This window comes from Helicoverpa zea, chromosome 31, assembly GCF_022581195.2.
Source record: "Helicoverpa zea isolate HzStark_Cry1AcR chromosome 31, ilHelZeax1.1, whole genome shotgun sequence".
In the NCBI taxonomy this organism is placed as follows: Eukaryota; Metazoa; Arthropoda; class Insecta; order Lepidoptera; family Noctuidae; genus Helicoverpa; species Helicoverpa zea.
This window is the reverse complement of record NC_061482.1, coordinates 14,438,400-14,463,779: the sequence shown is the minus strand read 5'-3', so window position 1 is coordinate 14,463,779 and position 25,380 is coordinate 14,438,400. Positions and strand designations below refer to the sequence as shown.

Below are 25,380 nucleotides of genomic sequence, written 5' to 3'. Positions count from 1 at the left end.
GGCAGGAACATAAACAGTCAGTTTCAAATTAATTTTCTTGATATGTTATTAGTATTGTATGTAGTGTATATATTTATATAGTTATATATTATATATACACATATATATTATTATTAACTTATTTGTGTATTTTAATATATGTAGGTTTATGTCTCATACTAGTTTTTCGGTTTTGTTTGCACCTACCAACACTTTCTCTCCGCCACCCAAAGGTAGACTGGTAGAGAACGCCTTAGGCGTTATGTCCGCCATTGTACTATATGTGCAAGAAGTATTAAATAAATAAATAAATAAATAAATATCATTACTGCGTCCACAAAAGACACATGGCGTCCACTATGATGTGATAAGAAATATTTATAAAATAGTAGAAGCCTCTTGGTGTGATCTTCTTATAATGTTGTGTTCCTGGTACCCTGCAATCATATTGCACATGCGCTAAAATTCTCCAGCTTAAGTCACGCAGTCATAGAATGAAAACGTTAAGCCCTTCTAATGGTTCGCATGTCGAATGAAAATGTACCCTGACTATTTGGCAAATGTTACTGTCAACAGCTTTCAAAGTGGAATCGTTTTGGTTCATAACATAACACAATTTTTTTAGAGTCATCCAGGCACGTATACGGGACGATTAATTGTCAGTTACTTTCTACCTGGGAAATAAATAAAGCGGTTTAACAAAAGCATTTTCTATACGAAAGCTGTCAAAACGTCAAAAATTCTTCAGATATAAGCTATCTGGCGTTTGAAAAAGTCGGCCTAAGTATAATATAAGGTAATGTCGATTTTAAAGTCCAGTGCTCTGAAGCCCAAGTTCATCGACATTAATATAATAATATAATAAATTCATGTTCATAAAACTATTTACTATGAGCTTTCAAGTAAAATCATAGTCAGCAGATGTTTAAAGAAAAACGAACGTTTATGTTGTCAGTGAAAATGGGTATGAGAATCAAAATTATTACGATGTTTCACAATGTTACATCGAAAATTTTTCCAAAACTCAGCAGACAGGTAAACTAGCGCAAGCAAACTTCAGATTAAAGTATAGCCTTTAGATAGTTCACCTATCAGCCACATTAATTAAAACCATTTCGGGTTATCTTCGAATGTATGTTAGTCAGTCAGTGGCTTAACTTAAGTTTAAATATTTTCGAGCAAATATAATTATATTTTTGTTTCTTTCGCATAATACGTTATACATATACCTTAAACAAGGCACACAATTAGACCTCTGGGGTCTGTCTCAGAATGACATGGCCAGCAATTGGATCAACGCGCTCATTATAAGGTCAATGAAGTAATCTTCCGGTTTACATTTTATATTATATTTTTTCTGTTTAGTGAGTCTCTAAAGCCAACATGAATCTGGTTGAGTATAGTAGGTATCAAGAACGAAGCGGTGCGTCTACCATAAAAAAAATTTTTACGTGGCACTTATAGCAATTTTGACGTGTGCTTAATGTATATTTAATCGATTTTTATGTCTTAGTTGTCAAAGTGATTCATGAGGAATGATACTCAGCTCCATATAAACTCCAGGATTTTATGGATTTTCAGGAAAAGCGACATCTTTGCTTGGAGTTCGTGAAGTTCAGGAAATTCAAGAGGATTGAGAAATTACAGCTGTGAGATAGATGGCGTTATCAATAATCATGCATACCTGTTGATTCTACGTAGAAACTTCCTATTTGTTTATGAAATCCTAGTAGATGGTCTTCTAAAATATTTGTCGATATGGATATATATATAGGTATTAATCATTTGTCTAGCCTTTTCCCAACTATGTTGGGGGGTATGCTTTCAGTCTAACCGGATTCAGCTGAGTACCAGTGTTTTTACAAGGAGCGACTGCCTGCCTATCCGACCTTCTCGACCCAGTTACGTAGTTTTTACTTTTAGTAAGACTGGCTTTTAATTACCGTAACGACTGCCAAAGATGTTCAATGACAGCCGGAACCTACAGTTTATCTTGCCCTCCGAAAGACGGTCGTTACCAAAATATACTTGTAAAGTGCAAATAAACTTAGAAAAGTTACATTGGTATCACTGATACTTGAGAAGTTGTTTCTTTACCCATTAATCCACCATATATAGATCCGACTAATATTATCAATGCCAAACTAATTTAGAAACCCATATTATAGTTCTGAAGCTCTGTACGTTAAATGTTCCATGTTGTTCATTTAAACTGGCATATATCCATCGGAATAAACTATAAAAAGAGACTGTCCGCTTTTGAACTAAAATTATACACTGTGCGTGTGCGTGCTTAGTACACTATAATTGGAACATTTGTACTTACTTCTTTATGCAAGGTACTAGCTTCTCATGTTACCAGATTAGGTAATGGCAGCGTCTTGAAACTGTATTGCGTATACTTGTATGCTGAAATAAAGTTTGATTTTAGTATATTCGACACATTTTCGACAAAATAAAATACTTATTATTGAGAAATCCTTACAAATGCTGTGAAAATCCTTGTCTTTTCTTGACTATCCACCGCATTTATTCGTGCAACTGAGGAAAGAAATCTGATATAAAAAAACAAGCTACTTAAATTAGCAAACATATTTGTTTACACACACATATCTATATCTATATCTATATCTATATCTATATATATAAAAATGAAACCCGCTTTCCGTTTTCACGACATAACATGAAAACGGCTTGACCGATTTGGCTGAAAATTAAAGGGGGGAGGTAACTTAGACCCGGGAGAAGGTTTTAGGACTGGTTTTTGTCACCATCCGGGTACGGGACGCGGGTGAAACCGCGGGCGAAAGCTAGTATAACTATAAATAAGATAAGATAAGTACGATTTAAACGAGAAAGACTACTTGCTGGCCTTGAACCTGTCTCATATGAAGGACGAACGTTAAACGTTATGGCCTACAAATGTTTATTTCAATGCTCGCTATCGGTGTTCTATCACTAAAATCACATTTTCAAAGTAAAGTTTGAAACCAAACACACAACAGTAGTACTACGGCGTAGCATTACCGCGTAGCACTACGGCGTAGCAATCTTAGCGTGTATGAGAATTCTGTAATAATCACACTTAAATACTGAAAAAGTATAAAATTGGGTAAATGCCTATAATGCCTATATATATTATTCGTCAGGGATTTGAGCTTCCAACAATGAAAGAATTTTTCGAAATATATATTTAGTTTCAGAGTTACAAGAGCAAATATCGAAACAATCAATTCTTTCTTCATTGTATATACTACAGATTGTAATACCACTTTGAAAAAGGTTAGGCAACTATGCTCTGCCACGGTACTAGAGAATCATAAGAGTCCAGAAGTTTGCATTTCAAGCACTCCATACTATATTAATACTGGTATCTACAGGCTGATTTTAACGGTTCATGTATTACCAAAACTACAGCTTTCCTCTTTATCAAATGCAATATGCACGAATCTAGTCAGAGATAGGCGTAAGTTTCCCATCCATGCTATAAATCAACCCAAATTTTCGAAGTTGGCACCTTTTTAAAGTAGAGTAATAACGCAGAAGTGAAAGTAGCTTAAAACTCCCGCTAAATTCCGAAAAGTAATACCTACATACGTGTTTTTTTTCTAGTCGCCATGTTTGTCAAGTTTATTATTTTTCCCGCACTTTATTATTTTGAATATGTTTTGGGCTACACACTAAATATAACGTAGTTATAGTTCGGCCATTCAGAGAATGCGTTCCTGACACGTCGCGATTGAACTGACGACGTAACTTTGCAATGGCGTTGCAGTTACGATAAAAATATTTTTGCTGGTTGTTTACCGTTTTAACAATTGAGGAGCATTAAAACAACATTATTATATCAATAATCAATGAATGTAGTTACGTCGTCAGTTCAATCGCGACGTGTCAGGAACGCATTCTCTGAATGGCCGAACTATAGTTGCTCACTGATGTATACTTGTTAACCATTTTGTTTGATTATATTAAGTGTGTACTTATTTATTTTCCCTAATAAATAAAATAAAATTACATAAAAAGCAATGGTAGTCAGAATTCAAGCTAATTCATTCATTCATCATTCATCATCAGCCTATAGCAGTCCACTGCTGGACATAGGCCTCTCCAAGTGCAAGCTAATACACAACTTTAAAACAAATGAATTTATAATTTCTGTTCGTCAACTAGTCTTTGCGCACGCAGAGAATGGCTGCCGCGACTGACATAAGCCAGTAATACCAGTCAATAAATGGTCCCAATTTGTAAGGAAATATTTTATTTATTATATGTATATACGTTAAAGAAGATACAAGATTATGTGCATTATATAGTGATCTATCCTGTAAAGTAAAATAATACTTCAGACGAAATAGGCATTATGACAGGGCTAAAAAATAGTAATTCCATTTAGTCCGCATTTTAGATTAGCCAAAAATATCAGGCGCCTTTTTTTTTAACAAAATATTAAATATTTACTAAGATATAACGCAATAAAGATTGAGAGTGGGGGCTTGTGACGTCACGTTTGTATCAAATTTTTACTTAGAAGTGACATAACGCAAAATTCAATCGTGTTATATCTTCGTTGTTGTTGTTTGAGAGAAAATAAAAAAAAACGTGTCCATTATTTTAGGGTTAAGTAAAAGACGAACTAATTACCTTTGCTTTGCCTATGCCTATTATGGAATACTTACACAATGTTTTAATGATTTACATAAGTTTACTACGTATTTTATTTATATTATTGTTTAAACATTTACGCATTGATATTATAAATATGAATTTTACATTCAATCTGCTTCTTTGATCTCGTTACAATAATAGGAGGTTTTAAACTTTGCTTTGGCAACACAGTTCATGTGATAGGTATGGTGATATTGATAGTATTCGAGTCGGAACGGGGATGGCCTATTTTCCTCATATCACTTCCTCTTCCTTATGCGATCCTGGTAATATTTTAGGGTTCCATTGACGAAATGCCAAAAATGCGATGAAATACGAGGTAGCGTGATAGCAATGCACAACTTTAGTTTTACAATCTATGACTTCAGGCATCTTCAATCTTGGCATTCATTAGTCACTTTAAAAAAACATGTTCAGCGAATGTAACTTTTCCTACATCCCGACAATTTATATCTATACTCTATACTAATATTATAAAGAGGAAAACTTTGTTTGTTTGTTTGGTTGTAATGGATAAACTCAAAAACTACTGGACCGATTTTAAATATTCTTTCACCACTTGAAAGCTATATTATCTGCGAGTAACATAGGCTATATTTTATCCCGGTGCGGGCAGTAGCTCCCACGGGACGCGGGTGAAACCGCGGGAAAACGGCTAGTACAAAAATATTTATTTTATTTTTAATTAAGCTAACTTAATTATTTAATATCTTGTCCTCTTCATTAAGTATTGAAGTTTTCACTTGTTTGTTTAAATGGATCGTTTTTGTGGTACAGAAATTGTATAAAAACAGCAACAGCAAGAGATGGCGTTACTGGTACAATTGCTGCCCCTCTGAATCGCGCTGGTTCTGCCAAACGAAAGTACCAACCAGGATTGAATAAACGCGAGGCGGTTCATCGTGTGTATCAGAATGGCGGGTGTAATTTCCAGATTCACCTAATTACAGTTATTTGGTACCTTCTGTATACCTTTACGTACTTCTCTTGAAAATCTGTGTACCTACACCCGTATAATTAAAAATTAGGTACATCCGCCATCCTGATGTCAGAACCGCGGGTGTACTGCAAAAGCTAGTTTTTTATAATGATTCATTGCGCTTTTGTGGGCAATGTGTGTTAAACTGCAATGTACCAAAACTATTCAGAGATTGAATGCATCAGCTGGCTAAATTACACAAATTATACTAGAACTTTATGAAATGTTAGGAGATGATTTAGAGTGCAGCATTCGATTTTTTCTGGCAAAAGAAACATAAGAAAGAAATTTCAATTTTTGTATGGAATTCTAGAACGTCACCCTTCTCAAAATCCTCCTAAAAATTTAAATCTTTATTAACTTCTTCCAATGAAATATCTAGAGGATCTTCTGTCTTCTAGAGGATTTACCTTTGTGCTATCTCGTGGTACTAGGGAACCAAAGGTTTGTTAAAGGTGAAAGTTGTTTTTGCTGCAACCATCATCCATCCTACCGAACTAACCGGATTTTGATTGCAACAACAACCTATTTAAATGCGTGTGTATTTATACATGTACTGTCTCAAATTCGCCCCTCTACAAGCTCCATGGCAATCACACTCACAAATACGACTCCACACACATTCACACATAACACACACACACACACACACACACACACACACACACACACACACACACACACACACACACACACACACACACACACACACACACACACACACACACACACACACACACTGAGTACCAGTGCTTTACAAGAAGCGACTGCCTATCTGACCTCCTCAACCCAGTTACTCGGGCAACCCGATACCCCTTGGTTAGACTGGTGTCAGACTTACTGGCTTCTGACTACCCGTAACGACTGCCAAGGATGTTCAATGACAGCCGGGACCTACAGTTTAACGTGCCATCCGAAACACAGTCCATGGTGTCTAAGATATACTTAGAAAGTACATACAAACTTAGAAAAGTTGCATTGGTACTTGCCTGACCTGGGATCGAACCCGCGCCCTCATACTTGAGAGGTTGGTCCTTTACCCACTCGGCCACCACGACTTTAATTTCATTGCCATTGCCAAACATTATTGTAATTTTTTTTGATGAATAAATAATTTTGAATTTTTACTCGGTTAAATATTAAGGTTACGATAGAAAAACTGTCGTGGCAAGCCTCAAATAGTTTTAAATGAAATTATGAGAGCGGGAAAATAAAGACTTGATATATAACATGTAACTTAATTAACGCACATTCTGAAATTAGTTTGTTCAGAATCGTTTACTGAATCGATTTATATCATTTTTAATATAGGTAATTTTTTATCCCAAAAATAATTAAAACTATGGAAATTATTGTCATATTAACCCTGTACAGTCAAAACAAATTCAAATAGACCGTAACTCAAAGTAATAAGATTTCGTGTATTGTCGGCTTTTTCCGTAGTTTCGTTATGTTGTGTCGAGTCGAGCGGCGCGCGGCGCGATATTTGCGTGCGTAGTAGTATGACCAAAAAGTTCTCCAAGAATTGGTATAACTAATTTAGTAAATAATAATGCATATACATGTTAAGTTAAAAATTCAGTGTATGTATTATGATTATAACATAATATTCTAATTAGGGTGTTTGAGGGTGTGCGTGAATTACGTTACATGTTGTATAATTAGTGACAAATTTTTTTATGTATTCTAGCTTTAATAGACTTCGTGGTATACTAAAAAAATCTCCTTAGATAGCCTAGTACAAAAAAATGTATAGCTCTCAACAGAGTGCTTAGTGCGAGTTTTCGTGAATTTTTTTACGGACTCACGTGAGAGCGCGTATACTAAGATTTGTATGCAGTGTTGCCAACTTAGTGGATTTTCCACTAATACTGGTGGTTTAAGTCCCCTATTTAGTGGCGAAATGTTGAAAGTACTGCGGGTCAAGTAGCGAAATGTAAGTTTTGTGGTACAACTTTAAGGAGTTACTATGGAGATTTGAAGTCTCACGGAATGTCAAAAAAGCATCTACAAAACAAAAAGGTGAACGACTACTATATAATTATATTAAGTACTCATTCATTGGTCAAATGCGTAACTAAACAATTTGTGAAACTACTACGCCGATTATAATTTGTGAAGGATTCGGATCGGGTCGGATGAATTGCTAAACAGATGTAATGCTTTGTCTGTTTTAATTTTCTATCGTTGCCGAGTTACATCTTTGGATGATTAAATTGTTTTAGGTTACAATAAAATATAAACAATATTTTTTTAGTGGTGAATTTGGTGATTTTAAGTGTGGGATAAATTTTTGTTAGTGGTTTTCTGGTGGTTTTAAAAGTTGACTCTGGTGGTAAGCTTCTACAACTGTTGGCAACACTGTTTGTATGGAACAAAAACAGGTTCCAATTTTTGACACTAGGTGGAGCTGTTTTTGTTCCATACAAATCTTAGTATACGCGCTCTCATGTGAGTCCGTAAAAAAATTCACGAAAACTCGCACTAAGCACTCAGTACCGTGGTCTCCACTATAATGTGATAGAAAAGTATTTATAACACAGTGCAAGTCTTAGTGCGATATTCTTATGATGTTGTGTTCGTGGTACCCTGCAACCATTTTGCACATGCGCTAAAATACACCAGCATAAGAGCGCTTACTAAAAAAACAGGTTTCCGGTACAGACAAATCTATACAGGCCAGTACCGATCGATACATTCTTGACTCACATTAAGAAACTGGTGAATCTGCCCTTAGGGCTCCCTCCCGCACACGGGCCATTGGCCACAACCACAAAACGCCGCCACTGGCATATCTCCTGTAATTTTCATACATTTTATATGGTCTCGCACACGGTTGGCGCCGGTGGAAGCCACAGCAGCTTGCTTCTTGTGGCCCGCACTGGCCACTAAACTTCGACATAAAATTCTTAGTCCGAGTGCATTGTAATACTGCATGCCTGGGTTAAAAAAAATAGCAACCACCGACAGCAAAGTGTCGACTGTCATGCCTCTTGTGGCAGCGTTTGCGGCTGTCGCGTGTCGCCCGTGTGCGGCAACACATAGTTGTCCTTAACTGCTCAAACCGCTCAAACCCTTGTAGCTTGTATGGTTCAGGTACCGACAGACAAGTTCCAACAAGTTCTTTATAAGAGAGTGAATAGACAATACTGAAATATTATACCCACGCCGATCGGTACAGACCCGCAAAGATTTGTCTGTTTCGGAAACCTGCTTCTTTATGAAAGTACCCTAAATCAAGTAAATTCAGAATATGAAAACATCAAACCGTTGTAATGATCGTTCTGATGGTTCGGATGTCGAATTTACTCTAACTAGTTGGCAAATAAGACTATCAACAGCTTTCAAAGTGAAATAATTATGTTTAGTTCACAACATACATAGGTAACACAATATTTTTATAACCGTCCAGACACCTGTACGAAGATTTTTAAACTATCAGTTAACTTCATTATGAGGAATAAATATAGCGGTTTCACATATCCTACTAATATTATAAACCCTACTCGTCCTACTAATATTATAAATTGAAAGTTTGTGAGAATGTATGTTTGTTATTCTTTCACGCAAAAACGGCTAGATCGCTTGTTTAAAACTGGTATGTAGGTAGGTGATACCCTGGATTAACACATAGGCTAATTTTAATCAACACACCACGCGAGCAAAGCCGCGAGTGGATGGTAGTATATACAAAAGTTATCTGGCGATTGAAAAGTCGGCTCTAAGAATAATAATAAGAAACGTCGGCATTTTAATGGCTAGTTGTTCTGAGGCCCAAGTTCATCTTCTTATATAAAATCTTGTGTCTTGTCTGCCTGCATCATTGGATGCGGAGACTTGAAATTTGGAAGAAATAATTTAGGCCACATTTTAGGATCTCTCGATCCGAAAAAGATTAAGGTGTAGTTGCAGAATCAAACTATTTGTGTCCTAAAATTGCCATTTTTAGATTATGTTCTAGCGCCAGCTAATGTTACTGCGCTAAAAGCCTAACTCTATGTTATCATTGACGTCGTCATCATTAATGTGCTTAAATAGCTAGTAAATTTTAGAAAATTGAGGAAATACAGAGATAGATGGCGTTATCGATAATCATGCATACCTGTTGATCCTACCAAGAAACTTCCTATTTGTTTATGAAATCCTAGTAGATGGTCTTCTTAAATATTTCTTGATATGGATAGATATGTAGATATCAATCATTTGCCTAGCCTTTTCCCAACTATGTTGGGGTATGCTTTCAGTCTAACCGGATACAGCTGAGTACCAGTATTTTTCAAGGAATGCACATACATATGTATAATTGATAATGATGCCATCTATTTTCTATCTGTACCAACACTTACAAAGTCTTTCTAAGCCCAAGTTACGAACTGCAACTTATCGAAGCTGCGTGATGTTCAGATGGATACACAGATGTCCTTGCTTGTTTCAGACTACTTCCATCCGCTTATGCACTCCTGGTAACATTTTAGGGTCGTTTTGATGGAAAATGACTAGCCACTTCGTATAATTTAAAATAATGCCACCTATCAGCGTCCCATGCAACAGTTTCGCAGTTGGTGAAGTAACTATAATTGAAAGTTTTGAGGAATTAACACAGATGGCCTTCTATCATCATATCACTTCTTCTTGCTTATGAGACCCTGGTAATATTTTGGGGCTCCATTGATGGGAAATTGTCGACTGACATTGCATAATTGAAAATGTTGCCATCTATTTTCTATCTGCAACAAAACTTAGAAGCGTTTCTAAAAACAAGTTACGTACTACAACTTATTGAAGCTGCACGATGTTATGATTGTTAAACAGATGTCTTTGCTTGTTTTAGACTACTTCCATCCGCTTATGCACTCCTGGTAACATTTTGGGGTCGTTTTGATGGAAAATGACTAGCCAATTCGTATAATTTAAATACTGCCACCTATCAGCGTCCCATGCAACAGTTTCGCAATTGGTGAAATTACTATAATTGAAAGTTTTGAGAAATTAACACAGATGGCCTTCTTTCCCCATAACATTTCTTCTTGCTTATGAGATCCTGGTAATATTTTGGGGCTCCATTGATGGGAAATTGCCGACTGACATTGCATAATTGAAAATGTTGCCATCTATTTTTTACCTCTGCAAAGACTTGGTTATGTATTCCACAACAGCTTAAGCTGTGGCAGCAATGTGAACATAGATGGCCTTAATTCCATCAGCTAACTTCTGAACCTTTCAGGCAAGTTCTATCAGTTTATGATGTCCTAGTATTACTTGAGGGTTTTACTGTTGCATTACCGAGTTTTCAGGCTGTTTTGATACTATCTAATCGATCTAATCGGGAGGATTTTTTTTATTGCAGTGGTGACAGCAACTATTTATAATGTACAACAAAAGTTACTTGTGACTAAAGCCAACACGTGACTGAAAACTTTTTCAATTCAAATCAAATTCAGACGTAATGAATATATGAATTAACTTCTAAGCGAGCGTCATTTTACAATTACAATTTACTGTGAAACCGTAAAAAAAAAAGATTTCAGGGAGGCTATTACTTGTTCGCTTTTTACATCAAACTTTTGTTTTGTAATTAGAGTCAGACACACACTGTTACAAATATTATCAGTAATCGCTACGAATAATATTAGGGTACTCTCAAACTCGTAGCATTCTGCTACGCAATGTACTACGCCGTAGCACGCAGTGTGTACTGCGAGATCTGTTATAATTATTATCGTCACCATTATTGAAAACATGGTTATGATCTTTTCGCTATAGGCTTGAAATGATCATTGATCTTTTATCATAAACAGTCTTAACATTCAGAAGTTTAATTAAACACCTAGTTATAGTAGTACAGTTGAATCCGTTTATAATGACATCAAAGGGTTAAGGGACCTTACAAACCCGTCATAGCGTGTAAGCGGACGTCATACTAAGCAATTCGTAGGAAAAAAAACATTTTGTCACTGCGTACATATTTATTTAACTAGACAAAGACATAAGAGAGATAATATATAAATAATATGCAATAAGTACACGCGTTTGTACGTCTTTTCTCTGAATTAAAACAAGTTATCGGACATCGCATTACTCTCCCGATTATTGTTGAAGAGAATTTTATATGAAAATAAAACTTCGTAGTTTAATTACGTCATAATAAACGGTTGGTAAATTTAGGCGGAGTCGTAATAAACGGATTCTACTGTATTACATGCTCATTCCGTATGGAAATTTATAAATCACTAAACCTAAAAACATGTTCTATTTTACAGTTAGCGGTCGCCCGCGACTTCGTCCGCGTGCATCTTTTTTATCGTAAGTGGGCTATCTGCAAAATTTTAAGGCCACCCAAGTAATTGGAACATTTGTACTTACTTCTTTATACAGGTTCCCATTTCCTCATGTTCCCAGATTAATGCCATCTTCTTGATTTCTTGGTTCGTATCTTGTACACTGAAATAAAGTTTGATTTTAATATCATATTTTCAACAAACTAAAATACCTACTTATTATGTGAGAAAACCTAAAGGTGCGAAAATTTATAAAAAATATCTTGACTATCCCAACGTCTTCATTGGTGGAACTCCGAAAAAAATCTGTCGTCAAAAAACAAGGTAATTATTATTAGAAAACATATTTATTTACACACCCATAATTTTCTTATATTTTCCATTGCGCTTTTGTGGGGCAACAGAGGTAGTGTGTAAACAAGTCGGTGAGTCAATGCATAAAGCTGACTATATAAATTACACAAATTATACTAGGACTTTATGAAATGTTAGGAGGTGACTTAAGGATGCAAGGACATCTATACTAGGAATATAATAACATAAAGAACAGTAGACTAGTATTGTTACGGTTTCAGTTTATTTCAGCATAAAAACCCTGTTTTTGCAACTGCCTCCTTTCACAGATGGCGCTAAAAATAGGCTGTATATAGTTCTCTTTTTGATCACCCATTACCTCCTGTTTGTATCTGAATTTCTAGTAATGTAATTAAGCAGTAAGTAATATTTATTGGATTGTTTGAGTTTATTTTAATTCGGTATTTCGTTCTTGATATCTACACAAATATAATATATGTATATGAATTCATGATACCAGGATTTTATAGATACGTAGGAGGTTCCAGAAGTCATGACGTCATGAAGTAGTTAGTTAGACGCTGCGTAGTGCGCATGCGTCATAGACAGATCATTTATGACGTCACCGGTTGCATCCTATCAGTTTCACTTCCAGAAATATGAAACCGTCTGTACGTTTATTATTTTATTTTTATCAATTAATTTCAGTTGTAAGCATCCCATTCTATTACTTTCTGATATCCCCCACACCGATTTATACCTAAACACTCACGTTTTTTAACAGTGTACCTTATCCACCATGCAGTTGAAACGGTGATAGCGAGAGAATCAAAGCTACTACCAAAGTTAAAAAAAAGACAAACTATGACTTGATAGTTATATCTGGCGAATAAATAAGGGTGTCGTGAATAAGTTTCTAATAAATACCAACTCATCTGAAACGAAGTTTACAGGATGCCATTTAACCAGATAATTGGATAGACATCTAACAAACGTGGACTGATGCTGGACAGAGTCCTCTCAAGTTTCGCCACTTTGCTCAATTTCAGCAAGCCGCATCCACTGCGTCCCGGTGACGGTCGTGTGAGGAGGACAAGTAGGCCAAAAAATTTGCATTGTGTGGCACCCAATGAAGACACCTATTTCCAGAAGTAGCGAAACTTTTCCGGTCATTTGGGTGTCGGCCGTGTAATTCTTTCAGTTTCCATCTTCTGTGTGTTTTGCTCTATCTATTGTGTCTGTGTTGTCGTGTTCTCTAAGGTTTATTGGTGTATAATGTTTATCTATTTCTATTATGGTTTTATGTAATTGACGGCTGTTTCTTTTATGAATGAAGAATTGTTTGAGATTTACTATTTGCCTCTTATAAAGGTGTGATATTTCTATTAATCCCATCCTTCTTGCGTGATATTATTACTCTTTCTATTGTCGGTTTGGGACGATGATATCTATGCTGTGTTAGGATGGTCCTTAATTTAATTTCAAGTGAGTTTAATTCTGATTTAGACTATTTTATTACGCCAAAAGAATATGTAAGTATAGAGATCTCATATGTATTTATGGATTTAAACAGGTTTTTACTTGCTAAGTGCATTTTGCATAATGAATGGATTCTATAGATTATAATCTCTATCACTTCTTATTATTATTCATCTTAATAAACTATTTTATAAGAATAATATAAAATAACGAGCAATCGAGCATATCCGCAGGATGCTAGTGAAGCCTCGGGACATGGCACGATAGAGATAACACGTGACGTTTTCTGTTGCATCATTGACGCACTGGGGGTAGATCGATAATTATGACGACACAAGCGCGGCGTTGAATCAACTCTTCAACTTTATGAAACCCTAGTGAAGTTATATTGAATAAGCCGTTTATTTTTAATTGCCTGATTTAATTTTGATTTAATTTAAATAGTTTAATCAAAAGTCTTCGGCGTGCAGCAACCTGCAGTTAAGAAAAAATCTGCTCATAAAGGTCTCAAACCTACGACCTCAGTATCCGATACTAATGGAAGGTTTAATCGCCTAAGTGAACTGAACAAATGCGTCTTTAAAAATTAAAAAAGTACCTTGATTGTCAAAAGTAAAATTTGTTTTATATCTAACTTTATGGGCTGACTCCAGATGCTTCTTAAAATTTGGAAAACCGAATAAACGAAGCTAAGAAACTTTGTGATCAATTAAGTACTAATTAATACTAAAGAAAAATTGAACGAAATATTTCCTCTTTATGATGATGAAAATTATATAGTTAAGACACTGCATGTATCTATTTACAAATAAAAAATCCCATTACCAGGAAAACATGGACAGGAAGATCTTATTTCTACGGGTTCTGTTCTAGTGGGCTCACTATATATATACTAAACGGGATCAATATTTTGAATTGTATGTACTAGTACCGCATAGATGCAAGGATCTCTGTATGACGTAGCCTACATGACTACATAGATTGTATTCATTTAATAATACATATATCATGTAGGTGGAAAACTACTAGTGAATCATGAACATGGAAGGAGTGGACTTTTTTATACAAGGTACTTTTTCTTTTCTCAAAGATTTCCTAATTAGTCATAGAGCAAAAGAAGATGATTGCTAGCTTTCAATACAAACCGTACAAGGACTTGCAGATTTGCATTTTCTGAGTACACGTATAGTACACATAAATACTTGTATTTTACTATGTGCATTTAATAATAAATAACTTAACTGTATGTATGATGAATTTATTATGTCTTGTATTATTGCATGAAAACAGCATTGTAGTATCTTGAAACTTTCTCACATTACTAGGAAAGCATAAATCAACCACGATGCATTGTGAATCAATACACATATACATGTGATGGTTTGTTTTACATTTAATTGAAATGTACTCTAACATTGGTCAAAACAGTTGATATTACCTTGGCGAATGGATAATAAGTAGGGTCAGTACAGATATAGACTAGTACCTATTGACAACCACGGCCAATATTCTACTTACTATGGAATTTGACTTTATTTATTTATTTATTCAGGCCAACCAACAACATATTTACAAGACAAGTATAGTTGCTTACTTTCATACGTATGTGTTTACAGTGTAAATATGTCACTTATAGGTATGCACAACATTTACAATAAGTTACAGAGAATAATACTTATTTATGACATTACTCCATTCAATTTTGACTCTACTTGTATAAAGCTAATGTCAAAATTTTTACCTCTCTAGTAGGAAAATCGACCGATAGATACAATATTGGGAGTGTAGGAAACAGAAACAATCATGCATGTCGTTATTTTTATCTTCCCAATAATTTTGTATCGTTTCTGAATTTCAAAATTAGTAGGAAAAAAACAGCGGCTTCGTAAAGTGACTTAATCTTATCATATTAGCATAAGGACGGGGAAGGAAAACGTAACAATTTGTTTAATATTGCTCGTTGAAACTAAACTAAATATTAATGTACCCAATCTTAATCCAGGACTACTTCTATGTTAAATTAAAGAAAGAGTAATTTATTAACTTGCAGCATGCTTTGTAACTTTATTGCTAAGTAATAGATGTCAGTAGTAGTCGATTCATTTGACCATAGCATTCTGAAAGGCTTTTGATATTGTATGAGAGCCTAGTATTCAAAATACTGAAACATTAGAAGGGATCAATAGTTAGTTCTTCACAAGCACGAGGTTAGCCACAACCGTTTCCATAGCAACGCAAAGTTGTTACAGAGAAGTACCTTTCCTAATGCAGGTGTGAGCTGAAAAATCTCAATTATAGTTAACTTAAAATTAAACATGTACTAAACAATTTAATCTGCAATTCGATAAAAATTTGAATCATACTACGCGTAGCTGTCATGTTGGCTACGCCGTAGCAAAAGTTAGCTACGCCTTAGCAAATGCTCGACTAACTCGTTTTTGTATTTTTTTAATTTATTGCAATTACTTAAAAAATTAACAAAATATAAATTAAAAGAAAAATATGCTATGATAATAGATGGTACAATATGATGTCAACAATGCCATTTATAAATAAAAGTTCTGACTAAGCATCTTCTGGTTTTATCAAGATCACCGTTCTAAAGATCGCTGTTTTTAAGCAAGGCAACTGAAAGTTTTGTAGCTTTTTTTCAGCTTATGTAAAAAGTGCATTGGGAAACAAAACATTTCAGCTAGTACTTTCCTATGCGAGTGGGTGCTTACACATAGCTCGAAGACGGTCGCATTAGAGAAAAAACGGAATCATGCAAAAGATATTTGGCACATGAGGGACTCGAACCCCCGACCTCCGCGTTATTAGCACGATGCTCTAACCAACTGCGCTAATGTGCCATGTACTGAATGTGCTGAAATTCAGGATAACTTTCGTCGTTCCTGCCTCTCGAGGTTCACATTTGCATGAAAGAAGGTGATAGCTAGATTATCTGGTGCCCAAGAGTGAAGGGTATAAGTATAGGAGCAATAGCTTCTGCCTTGTCACCGCAATAGCACCCATTGAGACATGTGCGAGTGCATCAGGCATTACTATCTACGGCATGTGGTAGACAAAGCAGCAAGATCGAACCTCTAACTCATCCCACGACTTGCCACCTGGAAGGAGTTTAGTGAATGAAATTTGTGTACATCGTCATTATATTTTAAACATTATTTATTAATTGTGAAATTATGTTATTTATACTTTCATATTTTCACACTCAAAAGCAAAACGAAAGTAAATTTCAGGAGTTGTTCGTGCTTAGACTTTTATAACACAGCGATGCGGTCGCACGCGATCCTACGAAAGTTTGTTGCTGCGTTAAACATAATCATTGCGTTCAACCAAAAAAGATAAGCTGATTTTGATTTTTTTAAAAGTTTGTATCTATGTATGTATATGTTATTCTTGTACCACGAGTTCCAGCCAATATCCCATTATTTTCCCACTAGAGTTTGAAGTATTAACTTATCGGCCTAAAACTACATAGTGCGCTGGATGAGTTATTGTTTAAAATTTTACTACAGAGTAAGTTAAGATTATGTAATACTACATTTTTATATTGTTTTCTAAAAATCTTACAAAAATAATAACTTGCGTCACCCAAGTTTCAAAGGATTTGGCTTAACATTTTTTTTTTAATTACGGCTCAAATTTCACTGAATATCAATGAAACAAACATATTATAATAATAAATACTATTTGTGTCACCACTCCATTAAAGTTGTCTCAAAAAGGCTTCATCGTGTTGGCTTCGGCCCCACGTTCGCCTGGCAAAAATCCGGGAATAATAGTATGTTTTTATCACAGACAGGACTATTGTAGGCAATAACCCTGATATAGTGCTGATAGATCGATTAGCGCGCCGCGCGATGATAATAATCGATGTCGCCGTTCCGCATGACGAGAATCTCGTGAAGGGTGAGAAAGAGAAACAAATAAAGTATGTTGACTTAGCGCACGAGGTTGTCGCCATGTGGAATGTCGATATGGCTGACGTTGTGCCGATTGTCGTTACGGCCAATGGTCTGATAACCAAGAGCCTCGATGAACACCTTATGAGGCTCTCGTTAGGCGGCTGGATCGAGGGACTGATTCAGAAGACAGTACTCCTTGATACGGCGCGTATTGTGAGGAGGTTTCTGTCTCTGGGACCCTAACCACCGGTACCTTGGACCCTGTGCCCGATATCGGTGGCTATCTATTTTTATATATTTTTAAATGTTTTTAATTTAATATTTAAACATGTAAAAAATATGTTGAGTAATCAATAAATGAACTACAATACTATAATATGATATCCACACACAGTACGAGCAAAACATCTACAAATAAAACTTCTGCCTTTTGCATTTGTTGACTTGAGCATCTACAAGCTCGTCTGTTTACACTTAGAGTTAGGAAACGACTTATCTCTTGAAATAATTAGTGTCTGCACGGACAGCTTAAGCTGCTAAGTTTGGAATGGATTGATGGTGAAATGTTGGACTGCTTTTTTCAACTCGGAAACTGAAAGTTTTGTAACTTTTTTAACTTATGAAAAAAGTGTATTGTGAAACAAAACTTTATTTAGTATTTTTTTATTCGACTAGGTGCTTACACAGCGCTTGAAGTATATCTCATTAGAGAAAAAAAATATAATAATGCAAAAGATTTTGGTACATGAGGGACTCGAACCCCCGACCCCCGCGTTATTAGCACGATGCTCTAACCAACTGCGCTAATGTACCATGTACTGAATGTGCTGAAATTCAGGATAACTTTCGTCAATTTTACCCCCATCCCTCGACAACTGATTGCAAGAAGGTGATAGATAGATTGCATAATGTATATGTGAAAGAGTAACCAATAGAAAACAATTGGTCCGGCTGCTGTGCCGCTTCAATAACGTGAGATGCATCAGCTCTCAACTGCCTGTGATAGAGAGGGAAGTAAATACTCCCCTCCACCGCACAAAGATAAGTAAATACAGATTAGCCCCGAATGCAAAATGTTAATGAATTGCTTTATAGACTAATAACAAAAAAACCTGAAGGTTTACAACTTAAGCTAAATGTTGAATAAACCTAACTATAATCCAAGATTAATTCTATGCTAAACTTAAGAAGAGTAATTTATTATCATACAAAAATAGTAGCACTTAGTAACTTTTATTTCCAAATCACAGATGTCAGTAGTAGTCGATTCGTTTGACCATAACATTCTGAAAGGCTCTTGATATTCTATGGAAGCCTAGTATTCAAAATACTGGAACGTTGGAGGGGATCAATAGTTATTTACAAGCACGTGGTTAGCCACAACAGTTTCCATAGCAACGCAAAGTGAAGCTGCTGCAGTGAAGTGTTAAGCAAGCGTTAGCCTTTCTGGTGCAGCTGTTAACTGAAAAATCTCAGTCACAGTTTACTATGAATTTAAAATGTAATATACAATCTTATCTGCAATCGGAAAAAAATGGAATAATGAATTATTGAGCTACGCTCGCACTTATAGCTATAATATTTGCTACGCCGTAGCAATAATGTAAGCTACGCCGTGGCAAACGCTTAGGTATTTCGAAGTGTAGTCTTTTAAGCTATCAAAATTATGTTGCCATCTATTTTTTTGATATTATATTTAATATATATATATTTTTTTAATATGTTGTGATATAAATAAATTAATTTACTTTAATTGCTCAATATGTTATCAAGAATGCCATCAACCATCTATATATATAAAAATGAAACCCGCTTTCCGTTGTCACGACATAACATGAAAACGGCTTGACCGATTTGACTGAAAATTAGAGGGGAGGTAACTTAGACCCGGTTTTAGGATAGTTTTTGTCACCATCTGGCTACGGGACGCGGGTGAAACCGCGGGCGAAAGCTAGTCTTCAAATAAAACTTCTGCCTTTTGCATTTCTTGACTTAACCGTCTATATTATGTGGCTCTTCTGTCTACAATTAGAGTTAGGAAACGGTATACTTGATATTGGTGAAAATTGTGTGTGTAAAGACAACTTAATTATATTATCAAACCAAGGATCTCTGTTCTAAATGGAATACTGGTGATGTTTTCTGTTGTTTTTTTGAAATAACACAAAGCTTTACAACTTTTTTCAGCTTATGTAAAAAAGTGCGTGGGGAAACAAAACAATTTAGTTAGTCTTTTCTTTGCGACTGTGTGCTTACACGGGGCTCCAAGAAGGTCTCATTACCTAGAGAAAAAAATGTAATTATGCAAAAGATATTTGGTACATGAGGGACTCGAACCCCCGACCGACGTTATTAGCACGATGCTCTAACCAACTGCGCTAATGTACCATGTACTGATTGTGCTGAAATTCAGGATAACTTTAGTCAGTTTTACCCCCATCCCTCGGCAACTGATTGCAAGAAGGTGATAGATATATTGCATAATGTATATGTGGGAGAGTAACCAATAGAAAACAATTGGTTCGGCTGCTGTGCCGCTTCAATAACGTGAGATGCATCAGCTCTCAACTGCCTGTGATAGAGAGGGAAGCAAATACTCCCCTCCACCGCACATCGCATGAAGAGTTTATCAACTAAAACCGTTAAGTAAGCAATTTAGTATTTCATTTTTTTTTTTACAAATGATTTAAGCCCCTATGCAGGTTATTCCGAAAACTAAAATGTTTGTAAATTGCTTTATAGATAAAATAAAAAAACAAAACAAAAAATTGCTAGCACCAGAGTTGACTAAAATTCAAGGTTTACAACTTAAGCTAAATATTGAATAAATCTAATTATGATCCAGGATTAATCCTATGCTAAACATAAGAAGACTAATTTATTATCATACAACAACAGTAGCACTTAGTAATTTTATTTCAAAGTAACAGATGTCAGTAGTAGTCGATTCGTTTGACCATGACATTCTAAAAGGCTCCTGATGCTGTATGAGAGCCTAGTATTCAAACTACTGAAACGTTGGAAGGGATCATTAGGTATTTACAAGCACGTGGTTAGCCACAAGTTTCCATAGCAACGCAAAGTTGCTGCAGTGAAGTTTTAACTAAGCGTAAGACTTTCTGATGCAACTGTTAACTAAAAAATCTCAGTCACAGTTTACTATGAACTTAAAATATAATATACAATCTTATCTGCAATCGTAAAAAATTGGAATGATAAATTTATTGCTATGCTCGCACCAGTCAGTAGCTGTTAGCTGCTACGCCGTAGCAATAATGTAAGCTACGCCGTAGCACACGCTTTGCTATTTAGTCGTCTTAGAATGAAAACCTCGGAAATGCATTTTTTCTCAATATTTTTTTATTGCATTTCTTGGAAGATAATCGCAAAAAATATGGAATACTAATCCTTATCCTGAAAAATGCATTTTTTCTCAATATTTTTTTATTGCATTTCTTGGACGATAATCGTAAAAAATATCGAATACCAATCCTTATCCTGAAAAGTTATCTCTTGCACTTACGAGGTTTTCACTCTAAGGCGTCGATTTCGAAATAACCTATTAAAATTATGTTATAATGAACTGAATATCAATGGAAGAAAAACATGATATAATAATAAATCGGTCACTGAACCCGATCGGTGGCCATCTATTTTTTATATGTTTATTTTTATATTTAATACAAAACAAAGTTTGAAAATATGTTGTGATATAAATAAATTAATTTACTTTAATCGGTCAATATGTTATCAAGAATGCCATCAACCATCTTCAAATAGAACTTCTGCTTGTTGCATTTTTTAACTTGACCATCTATATTATATAACTCTTATGTCTACAACTAGAGTTAGGAAACGGTGTACGTGATATTGGTGAAAATTGTGTGTAAAGACAGCTAAATTATATTATCAAACCAAAGATCTCTGTTCCATAAGTTCTGAATGAAATACTGGTGATATTTTCTGTTGTTTTTTTGAAAAAAAGTAGTTCTTATGTAAAAAAGTGCAATGGGAAACAAAACAATTTAGTTAGTCTTTGCTTTGCGACTGTGTGCTTACACGGGGCTCCAAGAAGGTCGCATTACCTAGAGAAAAAAATGTAATTATGCAAAAGATATTTGGTACATGAGGGACTCGAACCCCCGACCCCCGCGTTATTAGCACGATGCTCTAACCAACTGCGCTAATGTACCATGTACTGAATGTGCTGAAATTCAGGATAACTTTCGTCAGTTTTACCCCCATCCCTCGACAACTAATTGCAAGAAGGTGATAGATAGATTGCATAATGTATATGTGGGAGAGTAACCAATAGAAAACAATTGGTCCGGCTGCTGTGCCGTTTCAATAACGTGAGATGCATCAGCTATCAACTGCCTGTGATAGAGAGGGAAGTAAATACTCCCCTCCACCTCACACTTCTTGAAGGGGTTCAACTAAAGAGGTTTAGCAAGCAACGAGCTTATGAATCATTGTGTTTAAAAAAAAATATTCCAAATACATATTATTCTGAAAGGTAAAATATTTACGAATTACTTTGTAGATCAATAACAAAAAATTGAAAGCCAGCACCAGATATAACAAGTTGAATAAACTTTGATTTAAAGTTTACAACTTTTGCTGTGGTGACGATGGCAGATAGGAGGCGTGGCTTCTTGAATGGCGCCATCAGGAATCGCCAATAGCATTATTACACAGACCAGGCTTGCATAAATACAGAAGAAATCTTTTACAACTCAGTTTGGTGAAAGTTAACTAAGTTATTCGAATTTAAGAAATCTTTGGCAGTTGTTACGGGTAGTCTGAAACCAGAAAGTCTGACACTACTATCTACTACTAGTATCGATTTGCAAGGTTAACTGGGTTGAAGAATTCACATAGGCAGCACCTCCTTGTGTAACACTGGTAGCCAGTTGCATACGGCTAGACTCGAAGCAGACCAATAAAATTATAAGTTTATTTTATTGTTTACCTGGTCTACCATAAAAAATACCTGCCAGTATTAACGTGAATAATGCTTTAGAACTCATTCTCGTTGCATAATAATATGAAGCCTATATGTTATTCTGATGTATAATCTGTATTATTAGCAAGTTTCTTCAAAATCCATTCAGCAATTGGAGCGTAAAGACGTAACTAACTTACACACAGGTGCAAACTCTCAGTGTTTCCCCATTGTCATAGAGGCGTCATATAATTAAATTAACAATAGGGGCGCGTTTTTGCTGATGGTTTTTTTTTCTAGGATTCACAGATAGAGAAAAAGCTAGAATGAGCAGTTTTCCCATTAACACAGTGGCACCAATTCCCGACAAAGCATCTGCTATCGCAAGTTTTCCTCATAGTCTTACGTTAGTAAATATCTGCGACCTTTACGTTTTTCTGGTACTTTTTGTTGCAAACATTGTTGCTTCCATGGCGCGAGTCAGAAAACTCTGCCTGTTTCATTCAGTAGCGACATCTGTTGAGAATTTAAAATATTCAGTTAAAATGCTTTTATGCTTTTAAAGTAAAATATAAATTATTTTATTGATATTTTGAAATGGATTCACTGGGAAAAAATCTAGCAGATATGCTAAAAAAATAAGTTTCTACAATCGGAAGAATGCTTTGGCGATACCCGTGCCCTCGACAATAGGTAATAGAAGAAGGCAACACTGGGTGGGTTTTTAGCCGGTAAGAGCCCGGCACACCCCCTCCACCGACCCCAGGTGGAGGGAAGTCCATGAGGATTTTCCCCCTGCCAAAAAAAAAGTTTCTACAATCAACCTTCTACTTATTTCACTTCCTCATTTTCTTTTCAGTCGAACATTATAAAAATTAATTATTTAATTGAAAGCAAACTATGTAATTCATTTCGTGCATCCATGAACATACAATATTCTGGAAAAATAATTAATTTCAATAACATCTTTGGGTGCAGCCTATTTCTTTTGATTTTCTCATACTACTAGGAGCACATGAACAACACAGAGTTATAATAACTTGTGGATCGTACTAACTATAATATTCGTATTATTGTGTGACTGAAATAACAACTTCGACTGTAGTGGATAGGTGGCGTTGTAAAAAAAGCTTGTACTTAAAAATATATATGATAATATAATATATGTTTTCTTTCACCTCCAATAAAGCTAAATTAAAAAAAAAAAACTCCTACAGCTCATTCACCAACACCAACACCGAAAGTATTTTTTATGGTAAGAGTTGAAATGTCTAATAGCTTTTAAAACTGTAATTTATTTAAAGCTTTAGACATCTATTACAAAGATATTGGATGCCTTATATATAATAACACGACTGATGGAAATAAAAGACTGCATCCATAGTTGGTGTTCTATGGTAGAGTCCCACGTTCAGCAGTGGACGGCAAGTGCCTGACATGATGATGATAACTGTTAAAGATTATTTTGTTTTTATCTACATCAGTGTTTGAATAAAAGTCAGGAGCTTTTTTGGGTATCTCAGATGACCCCCTCTACACAAATTCTCTAAACTTCATAGTGTGCATCTTGCTGATAAAATAATTGAAAGCCTGAGATCCGTTAGAATTGAGCAAAGAAATAAATAATAGCAAGAGTTATTTTTCCTTTGGATAACTTTCCTTTGACTTGAGGGTTTTCACGTGGTTTTACCCGTGTCCGGTGGAAACTACGCCCGTCATCATCATCATCATGATCATCTTCCTGTTCCCAAGACATTTGGGGTCGGTGCAACATGTCTTTCTTCCATACCTCTCTGTCAGACGTCATACCTACATCCACTCCTTTCTGCTTCATGTCGTCTTTCAGGCAATCAATCCATCTTTTTCTCGGTCTACCTCTGCCACTGGGAATTACGCCCGTACTGGGATAAATATAGCCAGCGTCACTCGGGAAGAGTGTAATTTTCCAGCAGTAAAATTGTTTTTCAAAAAAACAAAACTCTTTAACTATAAACTTTAACTCTTCATTGCAATAGTAGAGACTTGTATTGCAGTTTAGATAAAGATCAAACTCTTGTTATTTATGTTTGCCTTGTACAAATTGGCGCTAAAGCATAGCTATGCATTTCTATCTAAAGCAGGAATACTGCACTGGGTGCTCTGTCCTTGTCAGAACATCTCTTTCACCACATTGTTGAGAGCGAGAGCTACACTTATACTATGGTCATGATGTGTATGTACTACTCTCAGCTATAACAACAGTTACCATAGCAACAAAACGCCCCCAATTTACTAGGACAATATAACTAGTAAAGAGTACCTTTGAAACTAATTCAGGACTACTTTGGGAGTTGGGACTCAGAGAAAAAATTACCAGTTTTCTACAAAGGATCTAAAAGTTTAATAATGAGTTATATTTATGCTAACGATGAAGATTATTCATCAAATGGATTTTCATTCATTCCTCAAACAGAGCGTTATTCAAAGGTCAAAAGTTTTTATTTTAAACTAGCTTACCCGGCGAACTTCGTACCGCCTAATTATTGGAGGCATATTTAGTAAGTCACAAGCACAATACTTTTTTTTATTTTCGCAATTATTCCTTATTTGCTCACCGTTTAGACCTACCCTGGACTACGACAAACATTTTAAAACCAAAATCAGCTCAATCGGCCCAGCCGTTCTCGAGTTTTAATCAGACTAACGAACAACAATTCATTTTTATTTATATAGATAGATAGATAGATAGGCCTTTGCAGGCTCTCATGAAACGTCACATTACTTGCGCGGTTCCAAAAAGTTGGTATCATGGACAAGAGAAGGCAGGACACTTATATCGGGTGTGTTGTTCACAATCACATTAAATGA

At 35.5% G+C, this 25,380-nt stretch overlaps 3 non-coding genes across 3 annotated transcripts; all 3 read right to left on the bottom strand.

Annotated features, from left to right (window-relative positions):
• Positions 1-16,455: 16,455 nt before the first annotated feature.
• Trnai-aau lies at positions 16,456-16,529 on the bottom strand. Its single transcript has one exon. It is a non-coding gene; the product is annotated as a tRNA-Ile (tRNA).
• A 1,798-nt stretch (positions 16,530-18,327) lies between these two features.
• Trnai-aau lies at positions 18,328-18,401 on the bottom strand. Its single transcript has one exon. It is a non-coding gene; the product is annotated as a tRNA-Ile (tRNA).
• Positions 18,402-21,707: 3,306 nt separating this feature from the next.
• Trnai-aau lies at positions 21,708-21,781 on the bottom strand. The gene has a single exon. It is a non-coding gene; the product is annotated as a tRNA-Ile (tRNA).
• Between the last annotated feature and the right edge of the window lie 3,599 nt (positions 21,782-25,380).